Consider the following 24465-nt stretch of genomic DNA (forward strand, 5'->3'; position numbering starts at 1 on the left):
CAATCTATCCCAGCGGGAGCCTTTGTGTATCCCAGGAAACCAGAAGAACCAAGAAGACAAAAACAAAGGCTGATAACTACCGGCAGCTTAAGACCGTGGGTTCAGCCTATATGGATCAACTGCCTGCTGAAATATAGCTTAGTTAGGACTCAGAGTTTCCTAACATCATAGAAGAAAATGCCCAGTAACTGAAAATCACAGTCATACCAAGAATCAAGACGAAAACCTGAAGGCACACAGCACAATATTGCTGTCCGTGCAGGTGTCGGTAAGGAGAGTCACCCAACGTCAGAAGCAGTTGCCACAAAAACGTTCCACAATTATTAGAAGTTCTCTTGAAATAAAGGAAAAAGTAAATCATGGAAAATAAATATTTGAAACTCCAAGTAAAATCTATAGAACTGAAAACATACTGGCAAGTATAAAAATATGTCACAGACTCGCTGGTAGATTGGAAGGAAAGATGGGTGTTAGCTAGATTGCATGTTAGGACAGAACAGGGTCTACCCTACAGGCTCAGCAGATGGAAAGCAGAATTTTCAAAACTGATAGAATATTTTTAAGCATCTCTGAGAGAGGAAAGGTAACATTCATATCTTTAGATTATGAAAGGAAAATGCAATGCCTGAGTGTGTATGAAGCTTCATCATCTATTCAAAATCTACATTTAAGAAGTTAAACAAATTCTAATATTACTGTTAAGGTAACAAAAGAAACAGATGGTCAGCCAAAATTCTATATCCAGCAAAACAATTCCAGAATAAAGGGAAAATTACACATTCTCTGATGCATAAAATTGTGGAAATAATTCCTGGCATAATTAAGTGTCAAAAGAAGACATACCCTTAAATATTCCAATCAAATAAAGAGAAAAGAAATAATAGATGAAGGAATTAGGAGGGAAGAAATAACAAAGAATATACATGAACACATACAGGCAAAAGATTATTTTGTTCTTTTTAAGTTTTATAAACCATTTGTGATAAAAATGAAAAAAAGTCCTGATTCACAAGAAAATGACACTTAAAAGGTAGAAAATCAATGAGCCGAAAAGGAAATAAACTTTTCACCCCGGATAGAAAACGGCAAAACAGCTCTATCTGACTCCCTCCCCTCTTTGACCACATAACATCTCCCAGCTCAGCCTGTTCGGGGGCTGGGACCTAATCCAAATCGGGAGGGCAAACGGGAGGGTGGTAGCTCTGCCTGCAGCAAGCAAGGCAGGCCCTTTGTTTACGAGCCACCCAAGCAGCAAGGAGATCCAGTCCGGGCACCAGGAGAGACATCGGGCTTGCATCCACAACCAAACCAGAGCGGTGCTGAGGAGTTCCATCTGGACAGTCCTCCATGTTTGGGTGCTGAGGAGTTCCAGCTTGACGGGACAGTCCCTGCTTCTACACTGAAGAGATACACCCAGAGTCTCAGTCACAGCAAAGACTGGACGAAGACACCAGGCCTCTCCTGGCTCCATTTGAAGGAGGAGATGGGAAGGCGCCAATGCAAGACTTCCTCCAACAACCTGAAAGGCAACATGACTTCACCAGATTAAAGGGATCCCAAAATAAGAAGAATTGTACACCCTACTCCAGAAGAATTAGAAGAAGTTGACTCAAAAGTGAATTGTATGAAAATAATAGAAGACCTTAAACAGGAGGTGAAAAACTGCCATAAACAATTAGAGATTACAAACAAAAAGGTAGAGGAAATGAATAAATCGCTTAAAGATACCCAAGAAAATCAAGAGAAACATGAAAAAGCAATCAGACAGGTACGGGAAGCAGTTCAAGACTTGAAGAATGAAATGGAAGTAATGAAGAAAACACAAACCGAGGGAAGATTGGAGATGGAAAATCTGGGTAAACGAACAGGAACTACAGAGACAAGTACTACCAACAGAATACAAGAGATAGAAGAAAGAATATCAGATACTGAAGATACCATAGAGAAAATAAACACACTGATCAAAGAAAACAGCAAAACCAACAAATTCTCATCACAAAACATTCAGGAAATATGGGACACAATAAAAAGACCAAACCTAAGAATAATTGGAGTAGAAGAAGGAGAAGAGGTGCAACTCAACGGCCCAGAAAATATATTTAATAAAATTATAGAAGAAAACTTTCCCAACCTAAAGAAAGATGTACCTATGAAGGTTCAAGAAGCATACAGAACACCGAATAGGCTGGAAAAAAAAAAAAAAAAAAAACATCCCCTCGCCATATAATAATCAAAACACAAAACATACAGAATAAAGAAAGAATATTAAGAGCCGCAAAGGAAAAAGGCCAAGTTACTTACAAAGGTAAACCTATCAGACTTACACCTGACTTCTCTATGGAAACCATGAAAGCCAGAAGGTCCTGGATAGATGTACTGCAAAAACTAAGAGACCATGGATGCAAGCCCAGACTACTATACCCAGCCAAGCTTTCATTCACCATAAATGGAGAAAACAAAATTTTCCAGGATAAAAACAAATTTAAACAATACGTAGCCACAAACCCAGCCTTACAGAAAGTAATAGAAGGAAAATCTCTAACCAAGGAGTCCAACAATGACCACAATAACTCAGACATCTAGAGACCCGTCACCAGCGCAACTCAAAGAAGGGACGCACACGAACTCTACTACTAAAGAAGTGACCGGAGTTAACATCCCCTGGTCATTAATATCACTTAATGTCAATGGGCTCAACTCACCTATAAAAAGGCACAGGCTAAGAGATTGGATACGAAATCAGGATCCAACATTCTGCTGTTTACAAGAAACACACCTCAAACACAGAGACAGGCACCTACTCAGAGTAAAGGGCTGGGAAAAGGCTTATCAAGCAAATGGACCTAAGAAACAAGCAGGTGTGGCCATACTAATTTCTAACAAACTTGACTTCAAACTTAAATCAATCAGAAGAGATGGAGAGGGACATTTTATACTCATAACAGGATCAATTCATCAAGAGGAAGTCTCAATCCTGAATATCTACGCCCCTAATATAAAAGCACCCACATACGTAAAAGAAACATTACTAAAACTCAAGGCAGCCATCAAACCGCACACACTAATAGTGGGAGACTTCAACACTCCTCTCTCACCAATGGACAGGTCAATCAGACAGAAACCTAACAGAGAACTAAGAGAATTAATGGAGGTAATGAATCAATTGGACTTGACAGACATCTATAGAATATTCCACCCAAATCGGAAAGAATATACCTTCTTCTCTGCAGCTCATGGAACCTTCTCGAAAATTGACCACATACTCGGTAACAAAGCAAACTTCCACAGGTACAAAAACATATTAGTAACCACCTGTATCTTATCAGATCACCATGGATTAAAGTTAGAATTCAACAACAACCCTACCCCCAGAAAGCCTACAAACTCATGGAAACTGAACAGTCAACTACTGAACCACACCTGGATCAAGGAAGAAATAAAGAAAGAAATTAAAGTCTTCCTTGAATTCAATGAAAATAAAGAAACAACCTACTCAAACTTATGGGACACTATGAAAGCAGTCCTGAGAGGAAAGTTCATAGCACTAAGTGCCCACTTAAAGAAAACAGAGAAGGCACACATTGGAGACTTAACAGCCCACCTGAAAGCTCTAGAAAAAAAAGAAGCAGACTCACCTAGGAGGAGTAGAAGACTGGAAATAATCAAACTGAGGGCTGAAATCAACAAAATAGAAACACAGAAAACAATCCAAAGAATCAATGAAACAAAAAGCTGGTTCCTGGAGAAAATCAACAAGATTGATAAACCTCTATCCAAACTAATAAAACGCCAGAGAGTGAATATGCAAATTAATAAGATCAGAAATGAAAAGGGGGACATAACCACAGACACAGAGGAAATTCAAAGAATCATTAGATCTTACTACAAAGGCCTGTATGGCACAAAACTGGAAAATGTAAAAGAAATGGACACGTTTTTAGATAAATACCATATACCAAAGTTAAACCAGGACCAGGTGAACAACCTAAATAGACCTGTTAGTCACGAAGAACTAGAAGCTGTTATCAAAAACCTCCCTACCAAAAAAAGCCCAGGACCTGATGGTTTCAATGCGAAATTCTACCAGAACTTCCAAGAAGACCTAATACCTATACTCCTTAATGTATTTCACAATATAGAAGCAGAAGAGTCATTGCCAAATTCCTTTTATGAAGCTACAGTCACTCTGATACCAAAACCACACAAAGACTCAACCAAGAAAGAGAATTACAGGCCAATCTCACTCATGAACATCGACGCAAAAATCCTCAACAAAATACTGGCAAACCGAATCCAAGAACACATTAGAAAAATTATCCATTATGATCAAGTAGGCTTCATCCCAGAGATGCAGGGCTGGTTCAACATACGAAAATCTATCAATGTAATCCATCATATAAATAAGCTGAAAGAAAAAAACCATATGATCATTTCATTAGATGCTGAAAAAGTATTTGACAAAATTCAACATCCCTTTATGATAAAAGTCTTGGAGAGACTAGGGATACAAGGGTCATACCTAAATATAATAAAAGCTATATACAGCAAGCCGACAGCTAACATCAAATTAAACGGAGAGAAACTCAAAGCCATCCCACTAAACTCAGGAACACTAAACTCAGAAACCCACTCTCGCCATACCTCTTCAACATAGTGCTTGAAGTTCTAGCAATAGCAATAAGACAACATAAGGGGATCAAGGGGATTTGACTTGGAAAGGAAGAAGTTAAACTTTCGTTATTTGCAGATGATATGATAGTGTACATAAGTGACCCTCAAAACTCCACCAAGAAACTTTTACAGCTGATAAATACCTTTAGTAATGTGGCAGGATACAAGATCAACTCCAAAAAATCAGTCGCCCTCTTATACACAAAGGATATGGAAGCAGAGAGGGAAATCAGAGAAGCTTCACCTTTCACAATAGCCACAAACAGCATAAAATATCTCGGGGTAACTCTAACCAAGGAAGTAAAAGATCTATTTGACAAGAACTTTAAAGCATTGAAGAAAGAAATTGATGAGGATATCAGAAAATGGAAGGACCTCCCTTGCTCTTGGATTGGGAGGATCAACATAGTAAAAATGGCAATTCTACCAAAGGCAATTTATAGATTCAATGCAATTCCTATCAAGGTCCCATCAAAATTCTTCACGGATCTTGAGAGGACAATAATCAATTTTATATGGAAAAATAAAAAACCCAGGATAGCCAAAACAATCCTATACAATAAAGGATCTTCTGGAGGCATTACCATCCCTGACTTCAAACTCTATCACAGAGCTACAGTAATGAAAACAGTGTGGTATTGGCATAAAAACAGAGAAGTCGACCAATGGAATCGCATAGAAGACCCGGAATTTAATCCCCAAACCTATGAACACCTCATTTTCGACAAAGGAGCTAAAAGTATACAATGGAAGAAAGAAAGCATCTTCAACAAATGGTGCTGGCACAACTGGATGTCAACCTGTAGAAGATTGAAATTAGACCCATATCTATCACCTTGCACAAAACTCAAGTCCAAATGGATCAAAGACCTCAATATCAGTCCGAACACACTGAACCTGATAGAAGAGAAAGTGGGAAGTACCCTACAACAGATGGGCACAGGAGATCGCTTCTTAAGTATAACCCCAGCAGCACAGACACTAAGGACAACATTGAATAAATGGGACCTACTAAAGCTGAGAAGCTTCTGTAAAGCAAAGGACACTGTCACTAAGACAAAAAGGCAACCTACTGACTGGGAGAAGATCTTCACCAACCCCGCAACAGACAAAGGTCTGATCTCCAAAATATATAGAGAACTCAAGAAACTAGACTCTAAAATGCTAATTAACCCAATTAAAAAATGGGGCACTGAACTGAACAGAGAATTCTCAAAAGAAGAAGTTCAAATGGCCAAAAGACACCTAAGGTCATGCTCAACCTCATTAGCAATCAGGGAAATGCAAATCAAAACAACTTTGAGATATCATCTCACACCTGTCAGAATGGCTAAAATCAAAAGCACCGATGATAGCCTTTGCTGGAGAGGCTGTGGAGGAAGGGGTACCCTCATCCATTGCTGGTGGGAATGCAATCTTGTGCAACCACTTTGGAAATCAGTGTTTCGGTTTCTCAGGAAATTCGGGATCAACCTACCCCTGGACCCAGCAATACCACTCTTGGGAATATACCCAAGAGATGCCCTATCATATGACAAAAGCATTTGTTCAACTATGTTCATAGCAGCATTATTTGTAATAGCCAGAACCTGGAAACAACCTAGATGCCCTTCAATGGAAGAATGGATGAAGAAAGTGTGGAATATATACACATTAGAGTATTATGCTGCGGTAAAAAACAATGACTTCTCGAATTTTGCATGCAAATGGATGGAAATAGAAAACACTATCCTGAGCGAGGTAACCCAGACCCAAAAAGATGAACATGGGATGTATTCACTCATAATTGGTTTCTAGCCATAAATAAAGGTCACGGAGTGTATACCTGGTGAACCTAAAGAAGCTAAAGAAGAAGGTGAACCCAAGAAAAAACATATAGTTATCCTCTTGGCTAAGGGAAGTAGATAAAATTGCCGGGGACAAAATTGGGATCTTGGGGGTGGGGTGGGTTGGGGATAAGGGGGGACAGGGAGAGAAAAGTAAGAAGGGGAGGATTGGGGGAACTTGGGGAAACAGGAAGATTGGGATAAAGGAAGGTTGGATAGGGGAGCAGGGAAGCACATATCTTAGTTAAAAGAGCCACCTTAGTGTTGGCAAGAGACTTGAACCTAGAGTGGCTCCCAGGAGCCCAAGGCGATGTCCCCAGTTAGTCCCTTGGGAAGCTGAGGACGGGGAACCTGAAATGACCCTATCCTATTGCAATACTGACGAATATCTTGCATATCACCATAGAACCTTCATCTGGTGATGGATGGAGATAGAGACAGAGACCCACACTGGAGCACTGGACTGAGCTCCCAAGGTCCCAATGAGGAGCGGATGGAGGGAGAACACGAGCAAGGATGTCAGGACCACGAGGGGTGCACCCACCCACGGAGACAGTGGGGCTGATCTATTGGGAGCTCACCAAGGCCAGCAGGACTGCCACTGAAAAAGCATGGGATAAAACCGGACTCTCTGATCATGGCGAACAATGAGGGCTGATGAGAAGCCAAGGACAATGGCACGGGGTTTTGATCCTACTTCATGTTCCGGCTTGGTGGGAGCCTTGCCCGTTTGGATGTTCACCTTCCTAGACATGGACGGAGAGGGGAGGACCTTGGACTTTCCACAGGGCAGGGAATCCTGACTGCTCTTTGGACTGGAAAGGGAGCGGGAGAGGAATGGGGGGAGGAGGGGGAGGGAAATGGGAGGCTGGAAGGAGGCAGAATTTTTTTTCTTTTCCTTTCCTCAATTAAAAAAAAGAAAGAAAGAAAACGGCAAAACAATGATATATATCTCTACAAAAGCTAGTAAGGAAAGAACACTAATGCCGAGTTAAGTGGGAATCCTAAAGCAATGCTGAGTAACTTACAGAAACAGAAGAATCACAGAGGGAAACTGTAAAATGGCACATGTAAGCGTTTGCAAGCCCACAGCTGATGGAGGAAGGTCATTGAGCAATAAAGAAACTGCTTGGCTGGCCCTGATAGGTTAAAGCATAGGTGGGAGGAGTAAACAGAATAGGATGCTGGGCGGAAGAGGAAGTGAGGTCAGACTCTGCTCTGCTTCCAGAAAGACTCGACAGCTCTGCTCTCTGGAGCAGAGACGCCAGGCTCCGCTCTCCCAGGTAGCTCCGACCCAGGATGGACGGAGGCTAGAATCTTCCCAGTAAGCGCACCTTGGGGTGCTTACACACATAAATAGAAATGGGCTAGTCCAGGTGCGAGAATTAGCCTGTAAGGGCTAGAGTTCATGGGCCAAGTGGTGTTTAAATGAATACAGTTTGTGTGTTGTTATTTCGGGCATGAGCTAGCAAGCGGCCGGGGTGCTGGGGACACAGCCCCGCCGCTCCTATTTCAACACACAGCCACCTTGAATGTAAATTTTCTAAATATTTTCATCATAATCATAAATATGTTAACAGAATACATAGAGAAACATTACCAATTAATTGCTGATTGCTTTTCTTATACAACGACATTGGCAAGTTAAACACAGAAGATTGAAAATAGATGTATTAATAAAATAGTGATTTTAAAGACCAACTGAATCTGTATTTGTATGGATAAAACAGACTTTAAAACAAAGAAAACCATAGAAACAAACAGAGGTAATCTCTACCAAAACAACACATCAATCTACAGAAAGAAAGAGTAACCCTGATTGTGTAGCGAATTAGAACACACACACAAAATACAAGAAACAATTGAAAAAAATATTCAAATCTACAAAACCACAGTTGATGGTTTCAAAAGCCCCTTATCAGAGACTGGCAGCCCTTCAAGACAGAAATACAGAAAGGCGAGGACCAGAACAGTGATACCAACCAGCAGAACCTAACTGACATGCACAGAGCACCCTATGTGACATTAGGATAGGAACCGTTTTCAAGTACGTTTGGTATATTTACTTATACTGGGTAAAATACAACCAAACCAAACTTAGAAAAATTATAATTGTACAGAATATATTTCTTGGTATCAATAAAATCAAATCACAAATGAGTAACATGAACATCTGGATATTTACAAATAAATTTCTAAAGTACTCATGAGTTGAAAAGGATGTTTCAATCCATAAGGATGACCCCAGCTAAGACTCTAAGCAACATCGGAGAGGGTGCCTGAACTGGCCTTTCCCTGTAGTCAGATAGAGGACTATCTTAAATGTCATCACAGAACCTACATCCAGGAACTGATGGAAGCAGATGCAGAGAACCACAGAGAAGCATTGGACTGAGCTCCCAAAGTCCAGATGGAGAGAGGGAGGAGTGAGAATAGGAGCAAAGAGGTCAAGACCATGATGGGTACACCCACTGAAACAGCTTACCTGAGCTAATAGAAGCCTTCCAACTCCGGCCTGACAGCAAGGGAACCAGCATAGGACCAAACTAGACCCTCTAAATGTGGATGACATTTGTATGGCTGGGGCAGACTGTGGGGCACTGGCAATGAGACCGAGATTTATCCCTACTGCTTGTTCTGGCTTTTTGGAACCCATTCTCTCTGGAGGAATACCTTGCTCAGATATAGTGGGGAGGGCCTTGGTCCTGCCTTAAAGCAATGTGTTAGGCTTTGTTAACTCCCCATGAGGACTGGATGGTGGTAGGGGTAAGGTGGAGGAAGCAGGAAGTGGGGGGAGTAGAAAATTGATTTGGCATGTAAAATGAGAAAAGATAAAATTTTAAAAATAAATTAAAGTATAAAAGAGGGAAAAATTGAAAGCACTAACAACAACAACAACAACAACAAATGGGTGTTTCAAAGGAAATTTGAGGTGAAAATAGGATACAAGAGATTACAACCAAAAGAACATTTATCTAGAGAAGTAAGGTGTAGTTAAAGCAGTGGTAAGAGAATACATTGCACTAAATTCTTAGAAATAACCAAAGATTCAAATTCTTCCCTCAAGAAACTAGAAATAATAGCAGGATAAATTTAAAGACACAAAAAAGAAATAACGTATAGCAGACATCAATGAAGTTGAAAGCCCTTTACTGTTTTCAAGAAAGAAAAGCAAATGAAACACAATTCTACAACAGCCTAACAACCATAAAGCTGACAAAAAATAAAAAAGAACGGTGGGAGGACGTTCATAAAGAAATCGAAGGCCTCTCTGCTGACCCTGCTATCATTATAAGGTAATACGGGGACAGTCTGACAAGGCTTACACTCACAAATCCTTAAACTGAAGACCACAGGCAGCACAAATGCAGCCTCCATAAAAAGATCACCTAAATTGTCCTGTAGCCATTAAAGTCATTAAATTCATAAATAGAGCACTACCATCAAAGTACTTGTGAGCCCAGTAGTTTTACTGTGCTAGAGAATTCCACCAAAATTTAAAGAAAGATTAAAACCAATTTTCCGCAATCTCTTCCCAATAATGAAAGCAAAAAGTATAATTCTGAAGTCACATGACAACACAGGCAAGTCCTCCCAATAATGAAAGAGAAAGGAATATTTCTAAACTCACATGATAACACAAGCAAGTTCACACACGGACAGAGAAAAGGGGAGGAATGACAGACATGCGGAAATAATGAAGCTGAGTCCAAAAATCCTCAATAAAACATTAGCAAATTATGTCAACTACATATAAAAAGATTTATAAGGCATGGCCAAGTGGAGCATGCAAATTTGGTTGCCTCAGCCTTTGAAAGATGGCTGGTATATGCCACCACAACAGATCTGCTCAGCAAGCCAATAAGAAAAGTTGCATTGACTGACGCTAGGAAAAGAAATTCCAACACTGTTTATGATGAAAGTAGAAGTTAGAAATGGAAGGATATTACCCGACGAGAACCAGTAGCTACCAAAACCCTCACAATCTTTTACATTTCACTTATTAACTCTGTGTGTGCGTATATGTGCGTGGACACATACACATGTGCCCATGTACCACAAATACACTTGGTCATCAAACTTGGCAGCAAATGTGTTTACTTATTGAGCCACCTCACTATCCCTAATGTAATACTTAGTGCCAAAAAAACTGAATATTTTCCCATCAAGATGGGGACACACTGAGGTTCTGCTCAGTCTTTTGTTTGTTTGTTTTTTGTTTTTGTTTTGTTTCTCTGTACAGCTTTGGAACCTGTCCTGAAACTCTGTATACCAGGTTGGCTTCGAACTCACAGAGATCCACCTGCCTCTGCCTCCCAAGTGTCCACTCTTATTTGGCACAACTGTAAAAGTTCTAGCCACTGCAAAAGAAATAAAGGACATGCATATGGAAAGGAAGAAATAAAAGGCTATCTTGTCAGATTATACAATTTATGTAGACTATTCAAATGAAGCTACAGAGGAAACTTGCTGATAAAGTAAGTTCAGTGAGACCACAGGTACAAGACCAGACTACAAAAATCACTCACAATTCTCCCAAAGATGAATATTCGGTGGTTGAAGTAAAAGTCATATTACCATTTATACTCACACAAACAAAAATACTTAAACACACGTTTCGCAAAGCATTTCCAAGAACTCTACAGTGAAAATTACAAAATGCTGATGAAAGGAATTTTACACACACACACACAATACACTCACACCATGTATCAGAAGGAGACTACTCATTAGCAAGGATAAAGTCAGTCTCTACACACAAACACAATTATTAGCTAAGTACCTGAACCACGAAACTCATATTTAGCACAGATATCATGATATGCTTTTTTCCTTTCTGTTTTTGATTCTTGAGACAAGATCTTGCTCGCTATTTTGCCCTGGAAATCGCTGAATTCGCCGCCACTGTCTTTGTCTCCAGGGTGCTAAGCATGACCAGAGATAGCCACCTTGACATGTTGGGCCACCTCACCATTCTGGTACAGCTGCTGTGAAAAGGCTCTTGTTTTTTTTTTTTTTTTTCCAGGCTCTCAGTAAACGAAGCCATGACAGTAATCCTAAATCAGTGGAGATTCCTCCCCCTCCTGTCAAAGCCTGCAAGGCCGGGCCTATATTTGCTCTGAGGAAAGAGCCATTACTCAAAAGCAGCCTCATTGCCACTAATTTTTATCCTGTCTCCGTATCAAGAAGATCAGTTAACATTTGCACAGTCAGACCCAGATTCTTCCCCTCACTGTTCATCCAACTTGTAGCAAATTCATCAAAATACAACCATGGGAAGAAAAAAACCACAAGCTCTATGAACCCCATCATAGGTGAGCAACTGTCCATTGTAAGGGCTGTGTGAGTCGTTAATACAGAGATCGCGCTGATGTACAAAGGTTCTTTCCAAGGAAAAGTGTCCCTGAAATCCAGAGCAGGACGCAGAATGCCCTGGCACACGTCACAGGAAGCTGTGGCTCTGAAGTCGTCCTCCCCTGGCCCCAGGGCCTTCTAAGCCAGTGGACATTACACCTCTGTTCTCCCAACTCGGACCTCAGAGGTGTCCACACCGCTGATTTACACTTGACTGTTAGAGATGCTCTGTCCGTATCCAAGAATGATTCCGTTAGGAGAAGTTTGTAAACGCGGCTGTTAAAATGGCTTGTTGCTGAACTGGGAATGCATCTATCTACATTTTATTTTAATTATCGGTGATGACAGTCCAGGCTCTGCCATCATTTTGAATTTTCCCTCTCCACCGGCCATGTCAAAACGACTTTGTCACGGTTTTATACTTGGCTGATTTCTACTTTCAAGAACGTTTTGAAGGGAAAGGCTTGAAGGGCTCAGCATTATTGGACTGGATCCCACAGCTCGGGTAAACCCGGGAAGACCCCAAACCACGGCCACGCCCAAGAGAGCCCAGCGCCCCAGGAGGCAGTCCGCGAGCCTGGGCATGGAGCATGAGGACCGCTGCTGAGCAGGCACGTCCAGCCTTCTGCACAGAGACTCACACATGCCCTAAGCGTCACAAACAGAAAAGGCATCTTGTTTCCAATTCTGCTTGCAGATAATAAAATTAGCTCCCAAATTACCAGAAACTGGAACAAGTAAACACAAAGGCCGGAGCTGGGTTGCCAGGCTTCCCCTCCCCCCTGCCCAGAAGAGTTGGGCTGTGGCTTTGGCGCTGTTTAAATTCAAAGCAACGCTTCTGTTTTCCTAAGTCGCAATGCTGACCCTGAGCAGATAAAGCACGCTCAGTGACACGGGGAGCAGAGTGGCTGTGTTCCTGTAGGGCCGCTCTGTTTACATCAGGAAATCCAGCCCGGGCGCACGGGGGCAGCGCGGAGGCGGCCCGGGCGCCGGCCTCCCTAGCGCTCGCCGCCGCGCTGCGCTGGCCCCTGGCGCTCGGCGGCTGACTCCATCCAGATGTGCCGCGGCTCCAGAGTGGCTGCCGCGCGCAGTAAATGGGCATCCGAGGCTCGTCAATCCCGGCCAGAGCAATTGCGGTCTCGCGGGCCGTCCCGCTGGCACACGGAAACGCGCGCTCCAGAGGGAACCGTTGCGGTGGGGGGTGGGGGGTAAGAGTAGGCGGGAGTTAGGGGGTGGGGGCGGAGGGAGGGCACCCCGGTGCAGAGGCTCGCTAATGACCGACCCGGGAAATGTGCCTAATACATTTGTACATTTCCTTGTAAATGTTTTACACTTTGAAAGAAAGGAGAACGCTGTATATCATTTGGGACTGTTGGCTGTCTATAGGTCCCTGTGGATATCACGGGGTTAGAACCGCTTGTAACAAGAGTAAGAGAAGCGTAAAAAACTTGGGAAACATAGCCAATTAGTCATTACCGGGAGACTGTAAAAACAAGAGAAAAAGAAGGAGGAGGGAGGAAAAAAAATCAAAGAAGAAAATGCCCCTAGGGAAGAAGAGAGAAGAAAGTAAAGAAAGTAGATGATTTAGATGATTTTTTTTTTTTTTGTGGTGTTCTCGGAACTGAATCGGGAAACAGAACAGCTGGTGGCCTTCTAATCAGGAGCGACCTGCAAACCAGCAAGTTCCAGGGCGCAGACGCCCCCCCCCCACAACCGGAGGCGGGGCTGAGATTTCCCAAACTATAACTATTTGTTGTCCCTGTAAAACTTGAGCTGGGTCAGTCAATGCGCTTTGGAGCGAAACCCAGTTGTGCAGAATCCAAGTCAGACATTTATTTCTGATCTCCTGCCGCCTACGCAGTCTTTACTAGCTGAGTCGTAATAAAAAAGAAGACAGGAACCATTTTTTACAACCCTAAACTCCTACCAACCAGCATCTAGCTCAAGCGGGCTGTGCCATGTTTGCTAGAACTGCCTTTAATTTTAACGTAATTCTGATGGCTGATCTATTGTTGTTGTTTCAGACTCAAGAATCTAGGAACATACAGCAGCACAGTCTGAAGAGATCTGGATGAGCCTTCCGGTTGGTTCTCCAGTAACTCTAACTGATCAATCTCAATACCTACCAAAAAAAAATAAAATAAAAGTGGTAGATGGCAACCATCAAGTTCTTAACAAGGGACCTGCACTGCTTCTTTGGAGCAGGAACTGGAGTAGGAGCTGAATCTCCCAGGTGTGGTAGGGACAGGAGGACAGGAAACTGGGTCTGGTCCCCAGGGAAGGAGGCAAACGTTGCTGCTGCAAAACTACTTATTTCAGCAACAGGAGGAACAAGTAGATTCTGAGCCAGTCAGGTCTCTTCAGCCCGGAGTGATCTCAGTCTTCAGCTCGTCTGAGTCAGGAAGACTGCCTGCCACATGTGTCTCAGATCCAGTTTCTGGCGAGGGTAAAAGTTTGCTAATAAGCTAGGGTCCTTCCTAGGGTCTGGCCCTGAGTCAGTAAAGCACAGCTCAGCCTTAGCAGGACAAAGATCTTGCATAGGACCTGCTTCAAAACTGAGCAAATAAGAGATAAAGTGATCTTACAGAAGCACGAGTGTGTGTCCTCTCTTGAGCGCAAAGCACTCTTGCAAGTGAGCACATGGAGGCAAAGGGTTCCAGCAATCATCTCTAAGGTGCAGGACTCCAGGGGTTGCCTATCTCTGAGTGTACCTCAGAGATAGAAATAAACACAGGTAAGTTTTTCATCTGGCAGCAACTTTTACCTTTCTAAGGAGGGTTTGAAGTTGACTGACGGATGAGAAGGTTGCAATTAGAGACAAACTGCAAAATCCCTGGGACCTGTGTCCTTAATTTATCCACTCACCTTGTCCACAGCCTAGGCACATCTAACTAATGTTAGTGCCCACCATCATTGCATTAATGTCTCTCCCGAAGACTCACATCGGAGCATCCAGCTGTCGCTGGCAAGTCTGTTCCAGCTGATGGCATTACTGGGTGGGTTTTCCTCTCTGCAGAGCTCATCTGTTGAAATTGGAGCAGTGGGGCTGCGTCCAAAACACCCCGGCCGCTTGGCTAGCTTATGCCCGAAATAACAACACACAAACTGTATTCATTTAAACACCGCTTGGCCCAGCTAGTTCCAGCTTCTTATTGGCTAGCTCTTACATATTGTTCTAACCCATTTCTAATAATGTGTGTAAGCACCCCAAGGTGCGCTTACCGGGAAGATTCTAACCTACGTCCATCCTGGGTCTGAGCTTCATGCGTCTGCCTCAGAGCGCAGAGCTATCGTGTCTATCCGGCAGAGCTGAGCATGGCATCTCTGCTCTCTGCATCTCTGCTCCAGAGAGCAGAGCTGTCGGGTCTCTCCGGGAGCAGAACAGAGTCTGACCTCACTTCCTCTTCCTCCCAGAATTCTATTCTGTTTACTCCTCCCACCTATGCTTTAACCTATCAGGGCCAGCCAAGCAGTTTCTTTATTGCTCAATGACCTTCCTCCATCACTCATCCTCCAATCCTGGCTTTCCCTTCAGCTCCCTTCCTGACCGGCTCACCTCTGTCCTTCACCTCCACCTGATTCCAGCTGACTCCACTGTGAGGCATTGACTCTACTGTTCCCTTCTAAAGATGTCTTGTCATTGTGTCTTTCCTGATAGTTTCTACTAATAACCCAGCATCTGAAGTTTAGACAGACAAAATCAGTACAGTTTAGCAGTCCTACTAACGGTTGCAAATGAACTTTACACCCCCCTTTTTGAATCCTCCTGGAAGGATTGAGGATATTCTGAAGAGAACCATTTGTGCCTCTCTTCCTACCAGAGTTATTAAAAATGGACCCAGATGAGTTGTAATTTCTCCCTGAAGAGTCTGAGAGGAAAGGGAAATGCTGGGAGAAAGAAAAGGGGCGGACCCGGTACCAGTCAGAAAGGAGCATGTCCCTCAGGACGAGATTTTACACACTTATAATCGCTTGTCAGATCACCTAGCAGGAGACACTAGAGCCAAGATGGTAACAGTTCAGTACGGGGGGACCCACACCTTGATAACTGCTCAGTGATGCATCCTCCTTACCTTCCATATAAATAAAGCTTCATGTTATTAGCCCAAAGACACACTGGTGGTGGATTATTGTTATCTGCTACTCTTCCCGACATGGCCATGTGGGATAAACCTTTCTCCGCTTTTTGCTATTTATAGACTCTGTAACTGGCGTCGTCTTGCAGCCCAGGCTCTAGAAACTCAGTGTTTTGGTAAGGAAATGTATCTGCTTCCTTCTCAACGTGGTCTTGCTTGGTCCCTTCAGTGTCTACCAAAGACGACATCACTGTCCTGTCCCAGATGAGTGCCTACAGCCTTTCTCTTTAACTGATTACCCTGCCTCATTACTCCGAGGATAGATCCCATAACAGAGCTCTAGGGGTCAGATCCTATCTCCGGCTCTGAGGGTTCAGTACTGAGGAAAGCAGCTCACGACTGCCCACGACTACTCGGCATGTACTCATCATGTCCACTACATAGCTTACTGTCATAGCATAATTTCCTTGCTCACAGCCTGACTTTTCTTTATCTTTGCTTTATTGAAAAGCTTGTGCTCATGAGCCCTGAAATGTCCATAGTCAGTGTTTATTTCCTCTTCTATTACAACTGCCATCCTCCAAAGTCTTCCCAGGACTATGCCCTGCCTGCTGTGGGTGTTATCCTACCATCCCGGAGAGCCACTCTTACTACAGATGGTTAGATGGTGGCTTCTAGCAGGAAGTTTGAACTCCTCTTTACTCTCTCTTTAGATCAGCAAAATCTAATCAAACCTTAACCCCCAAATCAAGCTTACAATTCACTGCAGAAGACCAACTTTGATAGGGACCCCACATTCCCAGTGAAATCTCACCACCCTCTGAAACACCAATTATTAAATATCCTTATGTCTCCCACTGTCTGCCTGCTTTCAGCTTTCAAGCCTACAGAGTTTTAGGTTTCCAACTCAAAAGTCTTAAAATCTAACTTCCTACCCCCTCCCCCTCAGTCTTGTCCTCCTTTTATAATCCTTACTGACTGTGATAATATTATATTCCAATGCAAATCAGAACTTGGGAATAACCTCACATTTTTCCTTTTCCTCAGCTTTAGCTAGCAACGAAGCAACGAAGCCCTGTCCTCTGTGTCTTAGTGATGGCTGAATGTGTCCTCCAGAGGCTCATGTGTTGGAAGCTTGGCCACATGCATTTGTTTATTTACATTCGTTTATTAATTTAAACACCAAGGTTCCATTCTCTCTTTCTGACCACTTGACTAAACACACTTATTAATTCAAGAATTTCACTAGAACTAGGTGGGAGCTTCTCTGACTAGGAAAAAAAAAGCTGATAGCAGGAACTCAAATAGAAAGCCAGATCAAGCCCCTCTCAGACAGAGAAGTATGGTTCTGTCCTCAGAAAGCAGTGTTAAATGGGACAGCGTGACAGACACAGAGAAAGGAAGACCCCAAGCCGGAGAGCCCTCTCCTTTCGTGGCCTAAGGACCAAATGCTACATTTTAATTCTATCTTCTGCAGTCCTTTCCAGTGACAGAGCCTATTCGCCATCTTCCAGAGACAATGAGGAAAGATCCCCAGTCTACTAGAGGGAAGTTAGCATCTCATCAATTTAGGGCAGCCCCTAATGGGAAGCTGTACCAGGACGGAGCCCCCTGTGGATGAAGACTTCTCTCAGCTCAGTTACCCTCCAACAGTAAGGCCATGGCTAGGTCAGTAACAAAGCGCTGCTTCTTTTACCCCTCCCTCTGGTCCTCAACAATACTCATGTCTGCATGCCTGGATCTGAGAGAATTAGTAGCACAAATGGCATCCCTGAGGCTCAGTAACTGAAAACTCTGCAAAAATGGTAGAAACGGTCAGTAAAGCTTTTGGCTCATAAAGTACTGGGGTGGGGACTGGTGGGTAGGGGATTTTCCAAATGCATTCTATACAGATGTTTTTTGTTTTAATCAGCATGACATCACAAACTACTAATTTTTCTGTGTTTGCATTTGAATGACCTTGTAGATTCAAAACAAAACCCATCTGAAACCTGCTTCATAAAACCGTGTTGTCTCCCCCTCTGTAACTCAGGACAACCCCTAGCTGCCTCTTCCCATGCTAGGATGGAAAGGATGTCAAGGCCTTCTTCCCAGAACTCACACCCTCCAGTCTCCACCACACCAACATTCAGAGGCTTACACAGGAGCACACCCTGACACACACATATGGTAGACAAACATTTATGTGTGTCGTTACACAAGAATGCACAGACATACACAGAACCATAAACGTACATATCCAAACACAGGTAGAGAAATGCAGGCACACAATCTTAGATATACAGAAACATGTACTTCCTCAGAAAGATACACAGCATGAGTATGTACAGTCACAGTGACAATGACAGAAACAGTCACCAGAAGTCTGCAGGACACTGTTGATTATTGGAGGGTCAGCTTCCTTGACCTTATTCCCTTGACCTCAGCTCAATCCCTAGGGAAAGGAGGACTTTGAACACTGTAGGCCTCTAAGAAGCCTGGAAGAAAAAAACACACAGTTCTAATGGGAACATCAAGTACTCTACCCATTCTAAGCCCACACCCTCTTTTTTGGCATTTCTTTCTTTTCATTCATTTATTCATTTATTTACTTATTTTTTTTTTGAGACAAGGTTTCTCTGCATAGCTTTAAAGTATGTCCTGAAACTCAGTCTATAGAGCAGGCTGGCCTCCAACTCACTAAGATCCACCTGCCCTTGCCTCCCAAGTGCTGGGATTAAAGGTGTGCACCACCACTGCCCGGCATTTGGTATTTATTTCTGCAGTCAAGAGAGATAGTTCTTAGAAGTATTGGGTTTTGGGTGTGGTGGGCGTAGGGTATGTGCCACAGTGGGATTTTCCAAACAGTGAGGAACAAAGTGTAATCAATATGCCCTTGAATGTTCAGAACTTTTCTCAGAAAAAGCTAGAATTAATTGAGTTTTTTGTTTGTTCGTTGTTTTGATTTGGGTTTGTTGTTTGTTTTCTGTTTTGTTTGTTTTTGCTTTTGCTCTTGTTTTTGTTTGTTGTTTGTTTGTTTCAGCCAGCATTGCCACACTGTGCAGCCTTTTTATTTAGTCTGTGTTCTTAATTCAAGGAAATCCACCATTCCTCCTCCTTTCCATGAATGGTCAACCTGGAGCCCTGAAATCACAATCTCATACCAACCTGAAGAAGCTGAGGACCCAAATGTGTAACACAGTTGTTCTTGGTTCTGGATTACAGCATTTCCCAGGCACAGCAGCAAAAAAATCTGCATGTATTTGTGCTTTCAATGGGTCTAGGGGATGTGAGCTATTTGCAGATAATGAACAGAAATAAGGCTGTTTCTCCTACACCCTGCAGCACACAGGACAGTCCTGTCACCCCAAACACAGAATGGTATGGCCCTGATCTTAAGTGGTGCCGAGGCTGGGAACCTCCTCTTTATCTTGCCCACCCAAAGCTTTTCAGTGCAGCTGTCCACAGTGTTCTCTGACTTCATAGCATAGCAAGAGGCACAGTGGAACCCACAGCTTCCTGGCAAACAAACCCAGCAATCATGACTGTCAGCCAAAGCTAGAAGGCAATGCACATTGCACAAGGCAAGAGTTTGAGTACAAACCTCCTGCAAAACTAAATTGAAATAAAAATCAACGTCATCCTCAGACTATGGTCACCTCCTGCCAAGCAGTTAACAAGAATTATGAGCATATGATTTAAGAACAAACTCCCCCCCCCCAAAAAAAAAAGAAAAGAAAAAAATCAACTGGACAACTTTATCTGGTGATTTCTGCACAAAGGAAAGGAGGTCATCTTGCCCATTAGGCAGTGGCTCTGTCCATTTGTGGTCTGCTTTGGATTTTCTTGGACAAGATCCAGAGCTGTCAGGACCGAGGTCAGGATGAATGACAGCTACGGCCACAGCCGTCCCTGGGCCCTGCTTGTACTGCACCAGCCTCTTACTGACTACAAGGTGGGAGCAGCTCTGAGGGGATTTCTAGGGGAAAATGCAGAGGTCTTCCTCGGACTAGCAGCAAGCTTTCTGTAGTTTCTCCTCCTGCCGCTGACTTTGGTGACTTTTGAGCAAGTGTCGTGTTTAGGAGAGAGGGTGAATGAGCTGCAGACTGTGATATGCAAAAGGTAGTGAGCAGCGGGGAGCACTTGCCCTGTGCCAAGTGCTGTCTAGGTAGTTTCCACACGCCAGTCTCATCCATCCCCACAGCCCCTGATGGCCAATCATCCTCCAAACAAGAAAGCTAAGTCTCAGAGTGACTGTATCCAAGGGCATACAGATGGAACTAACTATGATTTCCATGTTTTTAACTATAAAGTGTTTAACTATGGTTCTTGGCCGAAGCAAATGGTGTGATGTTTTGCATTGTCTTTTGAAGAAGCTTTAAGCTTTTAACAGCTGGCAGCTGTCCTGTAGGCCAATCACTTAACTGGCCTTGCTGGTTCTTTCTGAACAAGGCTAGAGGAAAACGTGAGGACCCAGGTTCACTCTGGAGGAGTACACAGGGGGTCCATCTTGACGTGGAGATGCTGTGCTCTCTGTAATTGCCTGGGATGTCTACCCTTTAGAAGTCTGATAGAGCTGAGACTCGGTAAGAAGTGATAATCACTTACAAGTGACTGAGCTTTGGCTGGGAAGGTGCCAACCCAGTGGCCTACCACAACCCTAGAAGAGCAGTCCTTGAACACTGACTCTGGGTCTAGTAGGCTTGAGGAGGTCCACCCTCGATGCCCATGGTTGCCATGCTCGAGTACATTCTCTTCTTCACTCGCAGTCTATAGCTAAACACCTGCTGTGTTTGGCACTAGAATAAGGGTTCACATAGGAGCCGAGAGGAAAGCTCCAAATTCACCCCTGACCATTGACCTTGGCGGTGTATCCTAATCTGTAGGACAGGATACCTCATAAAAGTCTGTTAACTAAACTAGAGGCAAGAAAGTGTATGCAGTGAAACTCCAGCGTGTTGGATAGAAATACTTCTCAAAGGGTAGCACATAGAGTTTCAGTTTTTTCTCCCATCAAATAACTTTCTTGGTGGCATGGTGGCACATTGCCATTGCCACAGAACCTATCTCTTTTCTGGGTCTACAATGTGGAAACAAGTCCTCCACACACAGAGGTTAGGGAACTGCACAGGGCACCACAATTAGAACCTGACTTCCGTCAGCGGCAGCTTCTTCCCAGTCTGGACTGTATGTGGTTTGCTTCTGGCCTCACAAGTCCACTGGTCAGTGTTCATTGTTCACTATTCATGGGCCTCGAGCACAGCCCCATCTATTTCTGATGCTCCTACTACCTGCAGAGGAATCTTGCAAAAGCTGCAACTGCACTATAAGTAATGCAGGCAGGACATGTCTAAAACATCCTGTTCTCTCCACAGGACTTCTCTCTGTTTTTATGCACAAGTGCAGTGAGAGAGAGAGAGAGAGAGAGAGAGAGAGAGAGAGAGAGAGAGAGAGAGAGAGAGAAGCGCAGTGGTGGCAGTGCCAATCACCCACAGCCTTGTTTACAGGCTCAGTCTCTTCTGGCCAGAAAGCTGTACTTCTAACGTACTTGTCTAGAGACAATAAATAATTTATAGGCTCTGTCTAAACAGTGGAGTAAAACCACACATGTTATGAACACATGAACATGAAAAGAATTATCTTTGTGTGGTTTTGTCTCTGAAAGCCTCACGGTTTTTCTTCTCTCTCTCGCATCAGGGAACATCTACTGGGCAGTGAGGAATCAGCTAACTGAACCCCAGGGGAATCAAGCTTGCTCTTTCGCCTGGACACTGATGGAGTCCCAGCATGGAGCCGAGGCCCTCCCACAAGCCTAATCCACAGGACATGGGTGTCTATGAAGAGGCACAGGAATCCCAACCAACTGTGGTGGACTCCCGGCCAGGCTAGACTTCCTGGTCGTTCCCTGCTCCTTGTAGTGTGGAAGTCAAGGCCATCATTTCCCAGGATGAGCTGGTCCAGTCCTCGTTTCTGGTGCGGAGAGTTTCTTCCTGATGTTTCTTTCAGTAAGCACGCTTTAATTTCTAGTTTCAAAAGCATTTTCCAGAATTTCAGGTACTGCTACACTTCACATTGATGCATCTCATAACCACCATAAACCACTCGCCCAAGCTCACGAGGCATTTTTGAGTGATGATTTGGACCAGGAACTGCCTTAAGCATTTGAGAGGAGCATTGACAAGACAGAATATGTCTCTTCTATTATCAGCCAGGGCTCATGCTCCTCTGGCGAGCAGTCAGTGCAGGAGTGAAGCTGCATGTAAGCAGAATGTGTGGGAGTGGAATGGGGCCCGAGAAAGCCTTGAAAGGGGAGTTCTAGGGTGGAGCACGTGTTACTTGAGCTGAGGCATGAAGGTGCCTGAGGCTGACGAACAGCGTCTTCCAATGGAGTACTCCAGCCTTTTGTCCGCGTTTCCCAAGCACCAACTGGTGCTAAGACCTCATGGAACTCAGAGGCTCCAACACTAACCGTGGAGCTAGCCTTTCGACTGTGAGCGAAATATGGAACTGCCAAACCTCGCTCCTCGCTGAAGAGAGAATGTCCTGTCGTCGTGATACGCTTTTGATCGGGTCAGTATCCTTAAGGAGGAGGCTGGCCCAGAGGGAGCTGTTTGTGAACCCTCTCTGCAGCTCAGTTACAATCTTTAATCCAGATGGCTCATCCCAAGGCCTCCTTATCCTTTCAACGGGGCAGCGCTCTGCCAGCTCTGCATAAGCCGCATCTATACTTAAAAGGGATTGTGCTTGTTCCCTGCATCTGGTGCAAAGATGTTCTTAAAAGGGTGCAGGGACCACGCCTATAATGCTCATAGAGGCCACCGGCTAGAAGCTTGGGAGAGGCCTCTTCTTCCTATCTCTGGGCATCAAAATAAGAGAACAAGTACCCCAAAACTCACTATGCCTGCCATGGCACGCTTCTGCATTCTGGGTCCTTCTTTTCCTTTCTGCAGAAGGAGAGCAATGCGGCATGACCATCAATCACACAGCTGCCTCTGAGGCCAAGAGAGAAACAGCAAAGGTCTCTCCACAAGGGTCCAAAAATGTGTCTGAAGAACTGGCCTTATGGGGAGGATGAACAGGATGTGAGAACCAGAAGCAACAGCCATCAGATGATTGCATTGGTCCTGCCAACCCTGCTAGGCAGTGGTTCCTGAAGCCTAACATTCCCACGGCATGGACTTAGGGAGACAGTTGCCAAAGACTTGCGAAGTGCACACGCCTTTTCACACCTAGGTTCATATGCGGTTCGCACACCTGAACATTGAGAGTGGCTAACACCTGATTTGAAGCAAGGTCTAAGCCTTGCTGAATTCAAAGGCCTAGGCTTTGGCAAATAGAACGGAGCCATTTAAAAGCTTCATCTGCCATCCCTCAGACAGCCTTCCTACTGCCTCTACTCCTACAGGTGATACCCAAGAAATCTGAGGTCGAGGACAATTTTATTAGAAAGTAGAAGAAAAGCACCAGACGAGGCAGGTTCTAAATCTCTGGCAGCTGCCCAGAGGAGGAAGAGAAAGAAGAGAGAAACCATACCATTTGAGTTGAGGGTAGCCACACGGCAGGGAGCAGGGCTTTAGAGACAGAGTAAGGAAATACAAAAAAGCCACAAAAAGCACTATACCTAAACTCCGGATAGTATCTGAAAGAATGAAGCAGAATGAATGGATGAGGCAGGCAAAGCCAGCTGAACTCAGTGGCAACTAGTAACTGAGCTGAACTCAATGCAATGGAACCCGTTCACGTCCTGCAGAAACACGGCACTGTCAAACTTTTCAAATTGCCAGTATTCTAAACAGTGCACCAGGCAGTGTGGTTAGAACTGAGAAAACACCAAAGTCAACGTTCATTTTGTCATTCTTTTCCACACTGAGGAAGGAGCTGGGGCCTTATAAAAATTGGACAGGTGTCTACCAGAGACTCACCCCAAGTCCAGCATATGAGAGATCTGGGTACTTTCAAGTTAAATTTGCAGCTTTGAATTAAAGTAAAATGTAATTCATTTTCAATACCACAAAGTGAAAGTATTTAATGTGAGAGAAATTGTTCCTTGAGCTATCACAAATGTCCTTCCCACTATTGCTTCAGGTCAGTTCTCGTCACATCTGTGAGCCTTAGGCTCCAACCCAAGACTCGTTTTCCCCAAATCTTCCTTATGTGGAAGGCTGGTATTTGACTAAAATTAATACTGGATAAAGTAGAACTCAGCGCTGTCATCAACCCTGCCCATTCCTTTCTTGAGACTTGTCTTGTAACGAAGCATCCTCTATAGGGATGCCTGTTTTGTGTTCCTTCCCCTATACCCACTCCCTTCTCCCTTCTTGTACTTCTCTATTGCCTTCTCCTTCAGCCCTGCACCTTTTGTTTATAGCAGAATGCTCTTCTTCCATGAAGCTTAACTTGCTGGTGCACCGTGTTGGTTAGTTTTTATCAACTTGACACAAGATAGAGTCATCTGTGAAAAGGGACTTTCCATTGGGAAAAAATGCTTCCAGACGATTTGATTGTAGACAAGTCTGTAAGGATTGATATAGGGGGCTCAGTCTAGTGCAGTGTGGAGG

The sequence above is a fragment of the Alexandromys fortis genome, unplaced genomic scaffold (genome assembly GCF_014885135.2).
Source record: "Alexandromys fortis isolate MF-2015 unplaced genomic scaffold, M_Fortis_MF-2015_v1.1 scaffold_239, whole genome shotgun sequence".
Lineage (NCBI taxonomy): Eukaryota > Metazoa > Chordata > Mammalia > Rodentia > Cricetidae > Alexandromys > Alexandromys fortis.